At 38.3% G+C, this 8,939-nt stretch overlaps 1 protein-coding gene across 10 annotated transcripts in view; it reads right to left on the reverse strand.

Annotated features, from left to right (window-relative positions):
• The window catches only part of HIVEP2 (human immunodeficiency virus type I enhancer binding protein 2), a 222,470-nt gene that overhangs the window by 210,397 nt on the left and 3,134 nt on the right, over positions 1-8,939 (reverse strand). For 2 of the 10 annotated variants that reach the window (XM_010851448.1, XM_010851450.1), the window contains exon 1: positions 8,719-8,933. The exons of the other annotated variants lie outside the window; for them this stretch is intronic. The gene's annotated coding sequence lies outside the window, so the exon portion shown is untranslated. Of the gene's footprint in view, positions 1-8,718; positions 8,934-8,939 lie in introns of those variants that run through there. 10 annotated transcript variants of the gene reach the window in all.

Here is an 8,939-nt window from a genome sequence, read left to right on the forward strand (position 1 = left end):
ATATAAAATGGGATGTTTTCATTACTGATTTAGTAAGATTTTACAATGTTTCTTTAACTGTTATTTGGATGGAGTGACTCAATATAAAAGCAGAGATTCCTAAAAACATTAGAAAGTAGTACAATGGCCGAATACCATAAAAAGTTTCTAAATTAGTCCACTAGAATATAAACACCATGAGGACAGGAATTTTTTTTTTTTACTATTTTGTTCACTGATGAATCCCCAGTGTACAGTACAGCACTTTTTCCAGAGTAGGTGCCTAATAAATTTTTGTTGAATTAATAAATGTTTGTTTAAAAGTCAGCAGTCTCATAAACACTTTAGCTGGTCTCCTAAGAAAGCTCAAGGCCCCAGGAGTAAACACTGGTTCTCTGGCTCTTGCAATTTATGGAGAAGTTCAAGTTGGGTAATTCTGGCCCCAAAGGCTATTTTTAGATCAAAAACTCAAGAAGGATGATACACAGAGAACCACATAATTTAGTCCACTTCACTAGTGTAGCACTGGCTGAGTTAAAGGAGAAATATCCCAAATTTTAATTGCTATTTCCATTTGTTAATTATGAAGAAACAAGTGTCTTCTGACATCACTTCTTAAACCATTTCAATCAAAGTCTAAGAATTTTATTGTCTTTTCTTTTGATCTAACCCCTTCTTTGAAGAAGGAAATGGCAACCCACTCCGGTATTCTTGCCTGCAAAATCCCATGGATGGAGGAGTCCGGGAGGCTACAGTTCATGGGGTCGCAGAGTCAGATGAGCAACTAACACATACCCCTTCTTAACAATAATCTTGCCTGCGTGTGTGCATGCTCAGTCACTAATTTGTGTCTGACTCTTTGAGACCCCGTGGACTGCAGCCCCCCTAGGTTTCCTCTGTTCATGGGATTATTCAGGTAAGAATAGTGGAATGGATTGCCATTTCCTCCTCTAGGGGATCTTCCCAAATCAGGGATCAAACCTGTGTCTCCTGTATTAGCAGGAGGATTCTTTACCACTGAGCCACCTGGAAAGCCCCAATCATAGCTACGAGGTATCAAGTGTTTACTGTGTATTGTGGAGAAGGGAATGGCAATCGGCTCCAATATTCTTGCCTGGGGAATTCCATAGACAGAGGAGCCTGGTGGGCTATAGTCCATGGGGTCACAAAGAGTTGGACAGGACTGAGCGACTAACACTTTCACTTTCATTGATACCAATGTCCACATTCTCATAAAAATTTCACAATGACCCTTAAACAGAGATTACCATTCTCATTTTGTAATTGCAAAGAGACTAGCTGGCCTTCCTAAATTCCCCGAGCTGGTCGTGGAACTGGAATTCACCCAGGTCTGAAGTGAAGTGAAGTGAAAGTCGCTCGATCATGTCCGACTCTTTGAGACCCCATGGACTATAAAGTCCATGGAATTCTCCAGAATACTGTAGAGCGGAGCTTTTCCCTTCTCCAGGGGATGGTCCCAGCCCAGGGATTGAACTCAGGTCTCCCACATTGCAAGTGGATTCTTTACCAGCTGAGCCACAAGGATAGCTGCCCTCAAACCAGGTTCTTAACCCCTAGGCTACCTGGGTATCCCACTGGCAGATGTGTATAAACTACTGGGGAGAACAATGCAATAAAGAGACAAAATGGTTGATGATTTCTTTAAATTTTTGAAATAATGTTGATGTGCAAACACTAGCTTATGTGGTGTGGAATGGTGAAAAGACCACAGGTTGTTGGAGCCAAACGGCCCTGAGTTCAGATCCAGCTTCACCACCAACTATCAGAGCACCCTTGCAAAACCACTTACCCTTTCTGAGTCTCGGTTTCGTTAAGTGTAACCATGAGGAGTGTGCCTGCATTGAAGCCTGCACAGAGTAAGTGTTCTTAAAAACCTAAATTCCCTTCCTTCTAACGGATTTGCTAAATTGGCACTGGGCTGATTTTTTAAAGTGTTTGGTTCATCCCTGTAATACCATAATTACAGAATATAATGACACTGCATTCTCTATAACTACAAAGAATTTATAAACTGATAAAATATGAGTTGGAAGAGCCTTTAGAAGCCATCTGTTCCCATCTTTTCCATTTCCAAATCAAGTCCAGAGTATAAAATGACCCATTTCCAAGTTTTTACAAAAAGTTAATTGCAAAGACACAACTAGACTTTAAGTCCTCTGCCCCGGCTCCCACTAACCCCCCAGTTTTTGCCTCACATTACACAGGCATGGCAATGCATGTAATTTTCAGACAATTAAGCAGTATAAAATAACCTCAGTTTAATTGCATCCAATTAACAAACCAAATTAGTGTTTCATATGTACACTATTAAACTAGTTGTCTGGCTTCCAAAAGAAATAAAACACTGTTTCAAATGAATCTAGCATTTTAGTGAACAAAGCTACTTACAATTTAAATTACCTTTCCTATAATCTTCTTTATATGGAATTAGACCTAATCTCCATTTTAAAAGAAATACTCTCTGCAACTATCAGGATGAGAATTACTACACTGCATTCTAAGTATCAAATTTTCCTTCTCACTGTACACATATGATTTTCTAAGATTAGGGTGTTTGTGCACTTGCATGCCCATACACATATGCATGCCTACAGATCCCCAAGCAAATACAAATGAGGGTGTGTCTACATTTACTTATTGCCTAGTTTCAAAAGTCCCATCTTTCTGTTGAGCTTCTGAAATGTAGTGAATCTGCCATAGTGCAAATAATAAGTTTCAGAGACCTCCTGCTTTCTTTTTCAGAGAAAATAAAACCACCAAATAAATCTGTCAAGAAAAAAAAAAAAAAAAAAACACTGCCTTTCAAACACACTGCACTAGGCTACCTGTCCAGTATTGCTGTGAATTAGGTATAAAAGTTATCAATGAAAAAGCAGTATTTTAGGGTTTCCCTGGTGGCTCAGTGGCAAGGAGTCCTCCTGCCAATGCGGGAGACACGGGTTTGATCCCTGGTCCAGGAAGATCCCACATGCTGCAGAGCACCTAAGCCCATGTGCCATGTGCTACAATTACTGAGCTTGTGTTCTAGAGCCCAGGAGCCGCAACTACTGAGCCCTCGCACCCAAGAGCAAAAAGAGAAGCCATCTCAATGAGAAGCCCACACACCATAACTAGAAAGTAGCCCCTACTCACAACTAGTGAAAAATCTATGCAGCAAAGAATACAGCCAAAAAATAAATAAATAAAATTTAAAAGCAGTATTCTAACGAACCATGAAATGAATCATCTATTTATTTCTTAAATACTTATACCTAAAAACATAAATAGTTTGTAATTCTCAGTTATAACCATTTTCATAAGTTGGTGAACTTTAACTATTAGTATTTATGAGTATTTTCTGGAGCAAAAAGTTTTACAGGAGGTTAAAATAATAATGCAGTGCTGTATTTAAAATGTAGTTCAAACTGACAATCTGTCATACCTATTGGGTCATTTTTATCAAAATATTTTAATCACTCTTGTTACTATTTTACAAGGTGCTTTTCAGATGTCCATTAACAGGATGACAGAATCATATTGTTAGGCAGTAGTGTCAATCTTTGTTACTTCTCTTTGGACCATTACAACAATTTTACTGCCTCTCAGCTACCAAGATATCCATCCCATATACCCTTATCATCTTTCTAAAACATATACATCATAGTATCACTCCTCTGCTCAAAAACCTAAGTGAAATCCAGCTCAGAAGGGCTGTAGAGCCCCACAGATCTGGAACCAATGTGTCTTTCCAGGCTCACCTTATTCTTTTTCTCCCAGTACTTTAACTCTGCCCCGGAACTCCAGATCAAATTATGCTGGGCCTTTCCCTTCCCCTTTTGTTTACTGAAATCCTACCCAATTTTCCAAGGCCCCAATTAAAAATCATATCCTCCCAAAAATATTTTCTAATCTTTCCTGCTGGGGGAAAATAAAAAAAGTGCTTCCATTCATACATTGCTTTCACTTGTAAGCTTAATAAAGTTTACTTAGAAACCATCTGTCTTCTCTAGACTGTACAATTCTTGCAGTCAGGGATCTTTGTCTTTCTATTTCTCAGTTATTCATTCTGATCTCCAGTATGACTCCATAGACCAAGCTTGGAATATCTCCAAATACTGACTCTTTCTACCACCTAAATAAAATTTTTTACATTATATAAATTTTAAAACAGGAAGCAAATAATTAAATGATACAGCTGACAAAAGGGAACATGAGTCCAAGACTACATAAAAGAATGTTGTATTTTAAGAACCTCTTTGCCTTCATATTCTCTTGTAAGTATTACACTGACCACTCATCACACAGAAAGCAAAAAAAAAAAAAAAATCAGATCCAAATTTCTCCAAAATTTCTAAAGTTTGCAAACATGTAGAAAAATTACCTGGGAAAATGAATGTTTTAGTAGCTATTTAAAATCATAGTAGATCCAGCTCATGCAGAGCTCTAAAGATTAATCGGTTACTTCACACAGTGACCTTGTAAAGACTTTTGAATTTGCAGTTATTCATTAACTGAATCAATGATGCCAGCCAATTAGTTAACTGGAGCCCCAAACAAGTATATTTTAAAACAAACTACTTATTCCTTAAAAAAAAAAAATCTGTTAGTTTTCATACAACTAACCCCCTCAAACTGAAGTCAGCATATAAAATTATAACAAATTTCCAGGAGAGTCATTTATATGGAGGTACTATGAAAAGACACAGGTTACACACAAGCCTTCTCCAGGTTCTAGGCCCTGCCTCCCAAATTCCCTCTCCAATGAAAGTCTCTAACATGGCCAATGGTAGGTTCATCATATGCCTGGATTTGCCAAGGACAGTCTCTATTTATGCCAAGAAGGACAATCATTCATGTAATCAACCTGCCCACATATTCTGAACTCATCTTGCATTACCTCTCCTGTTACCCGCCCTCCAGCCCCACTGGCCTGCTTCTAACTCATCAAAACACTGTATATCCCCCAACCTCGGTTCATTTGCATTGTTCCTTCATTGAAGGATATTTCCCTCTCCCCATCTATCTTTTTCTCCTCTTATTTGTTCTGCAGTCTCAGCTCAAATATCACCTCCTCAGAGAGATCGCCTCCTCACTCCCAGACAGGGATGACAGACCTCTTGTTACACATTCCTTTATGTTTCTTCCATAGCATTTATAACAGACCTAATGATTAGGACCGGTCAGCCCCAACAGATCAAGCTCCTTTTGTGATCTGGTTCATCATTATACCTTTGGTATCCAGCACAAGGTCTGACTCCTAGTATATACTTGTTGAATGAATGGATGAATAAGTTGCAACTGATCAAGACAACCAGGGCACCTGTCATAAAACTGTCATAATACTCTAAAGAAAGGGCTAGGATTTTAAGTGAATGACAAGGCAAAACACTGGAGGGCCCTGAATACTTCCTGACTTTACATCCAACCATCTTGTTACCAAAGGAGCAGGTCAAACCCCACCTGCTTTCTGCCCAGAACTGTCTTCAGGCACACAAACATCACTTTCATTGCTTCTTTCCAAAGCTACAAATTTGGAGCCTAATCCTTCATTCATTGCTTCTCTCCAAAGCAAGCAGTTTCCTCAAATACATCAAATGGTTAGATTCCAAATTTGTAGCTGTTAGGAAATCTAAAGTTATGGACACTTGTAAGATCACATGACAGTTAATACATGTCACATGTCAAGTGATGGGCAATGAAAGTATATGTTAAGATTAGTGGCTCATTATTTGACCCAGAACAATAAATGACACAAATTATCAAGCAGTTCTGATTCTATTCTAAATGTAGTGGTTAAAACAGTATAGTCCTAGGTCTATATTAATGCTAGTATCCATGATCTACCTCAGAAACCAAAGATTTCACAGATCAAGTAAGCTGTGTCCTCCCCCTGTACACAAAGACCTGGTGTTGCTTCACAGCAATAGATGAAATGCTGAAATATTTTTCCAAATTACTTAGAGCTATCTCATAGCTACAAATACTGATCTATAACCTCCCTTTTTATTAACTTTGTCATAAACAGCATATAGAAAGCAATGCTTTTGATTGTGATCAAATACCAGGAACAAGCAGAAAATTACATGACTTACACAATTTCCTTCAAATAAGCACAATATTATTTCCATAAAGTTTCCCATTTTCCCTCCATCCTCTATGTTCATCCACAGCTTCGAACATTAAGAAGACTGACTCACTGACTTAAGATTCACTGCAGTTTTACTCAAGATTAATGAAGACTCTGCCTCTGTGGTTACAGCAAAGCCATACACATGGTCTGTTCCTTATGAAATCTGAAGTCCGCTGAGTTGACTTAGCAAACTACCTCTGCTCCTTTTTCTAATATCAGTTGAAAAAGCACAATACTTACATACCAAGTTTTAGCCAAACTATGGATTCACAATGAATTAATATATAAATACATTAACCAGAAGCATATCACTGGAAGCTTCAGGTGGAAATTTAAATTGTGAACCATTTCTCCACCTACAGGACCTACAGAGAGTACTGCTGAGGCTGGCTATGAACCCAAATGTGAAAATCATGTTTAACAGACATAGGTAATTAGTTGGATGCACAACCATCCATCCAGTTGATCTTAGCCACTTTCCCCTTATTATAATATTTACCACATCAGGTTATCAATATTCCCCATGCTAATGGATTACACTTTCCTCGCTAAATTACATTTTCTATAGGTCTTTAAAACTATTTTTCCTATGTTGAAGCTTTCTGATTAATTTCAGCTAAGTACTAATAATTCAAAAATCTAAAACCAACACAGAAAGAGTACATGTAATTTGTAGCTGCTACTGCTGAAATAAACCCTGCTTAAAAAAAAAATTGGCAAATTCTTAAAGATTCTTCATTTTGATTGAATCAGCATAAAAGATTCAGCCTGATTTTCTGAATAGTGACAAAGCGCCAAAACCTCAAGCAGACACATGTACCATTATTCCACAAGGAACACCTGCAAACATGTTGCTTCTGTTTTGTTTTCATAGTAACAAGAACATTTATCAACACATCTCACGTAAAAGGAGCCTGATCAATCAAAAGATTTTGCTGGCTAATCTTTCAAGGTAGTCAAATAACATGATCTCATTACGTGATAATATACACAGTAAATTCACTTTTATGTTCCATGTTTAAGAGACATATAAACACGTTTTATCTACTCTAATGGTATCTTTCCAAAGACTGCTACAAGGATCTAACCAGTTGAAAATCAGTTACATCTTAATTTGTAGCATCATTAATATATTATCATGCCCCAAATTACACCCAAATTAATTTCACATTGGTTTAATCATAAATGCCCTTATATAAATAAAAGCAGTCTCTAATAAAGTCAACTACATAAAATACAATCACCATCACAGAAATATAGGTGCCAACAAGCAGATTTTGTTTTATACCTGACCGATGTTCATAGCAAGAAACTCAGACAATTTTCTAACAGCTTCACCACTATAATACAACATTTTCCTATATTTAAGAAATATACTGCATTTCAAACCTAGTGGTCAAAAGGGATTATGACACTTGAAGCACACTGTCATTAAGGAGATACAGGTAAATCCCTTTCACCTTAAAATAAAAATGCAGTTTTCATCTGGTACCATGACTTCTTAGTGTTCCACAGGAATTTTGTCTGAATAATGAAAATGATATCCTTTCTACTCAGGTGGAGGGCATTTCTGTCTTGATAAATTATTTCGCCTATACCCTAAAAATCAAAACCAGTCTATTTATTATACAATCTTCTTGGGTAAATTTTTGCTTTGGCACTGTTATATGGAGAATAAGCACAAGACATTCACAAATTCTAATATATATGTGCTATATATATGATATATGTAATATATATTTAAGTACATATAACACATAGGTGCAAATATTTTAAATAACTTGATTTCCTCAAAGACAAACAGCACCAAACATTACTACATCACTAGAGAAAACGTTTCTAATAAAGTTAAACTGTTTTTTTCTAGGAGGACAGATCATAGCAAACTTAATTAATATTTCAAGTAATTTCTGGGCTTGATTAGGCACTACAAAAGAAACAACTGTACTGAAGAGAAAAATCAATAGCCCTTGACCAGGGCTCTGGGTATGCTAGAAAAACACAGTTCTCTCCTGCCTGACCCAGGTCTAGCCTTTGGGGGTGGGGGAAGAGTACCAATAACAATTTGGAAGTCAACTGAATTATTTTTAACACGGCAAAAAAAGGAAGGAGGAAAATCAGTTCAAATTTTCCATTATAATGAAAGTACCGGAAACAAGCCTTTTTATGTTCATTTTAGGCCCAAGTAACTGTGCAGAGAATAGGGCTTTTGCAATGTCAGTTGCACACTCTGCTTCCTGTGCGAATTCTCAACCATTACAGGTGTCCTAAACCCTCCAGTGAAACCGATCTACTATCAAGGGAGTCCTGCGGTCCCCTCGAAGCCATCCCTACTGCCCCCTACCCCGCACGTATGACTGCCCATTTCCTGCGAGCGTCTCTATTAAGGACCCTCTCTCTTCTCTGCACTCCTGCGGTTAAAGTACCCACTTTTCCTTGGCGTGGCATGTAAAAGCTTTCCCATTAGAGAGGACTAGTTCCTGCAGTCCTTTCTACTTAGATGCTTTCAAGTCAGAGAGGAGCCACTTGAAGAAAACCCTCCTCCCCCTCTCCTTTCCCCCCACCGGAGCCACGTCCCTGAAGGACAACACCAAGGGACACTTCCTGACCTTCTACCCCTTCGCCCGATTTCGGCTGGGAGGGCTGGGGTCGCATTTTCTCGTGTCCTCTGCTGCACTGGATGTGTTATGTAAGACGGACAGGACGCGGGAGGCACATGCGTATAAAGCGCACGGATCTGTGATAACAGCTGGGGTGGCAGAGCAGATCTGGAGTCTCCCCCACCAAATACGACAGACACCACACACACACACACACACACACACACACA

Source organism: Bison bison, unplaced genomic scaffold (genome assembly GCF_000754665.1).
Source record: "Bison bison bison isolate TAMUID 2011002044 unplaced genomic scaffold, Bison_UMD1.0 scf7180017864303, whole genome shotgun sequence".
Classification (NCBI taxonomy): domain Eukaryota; kingdom Metazoa; phylum Chordata; class Mammalia; order Artiodactyla; family Bovidae; genus Bison; species Bison bison.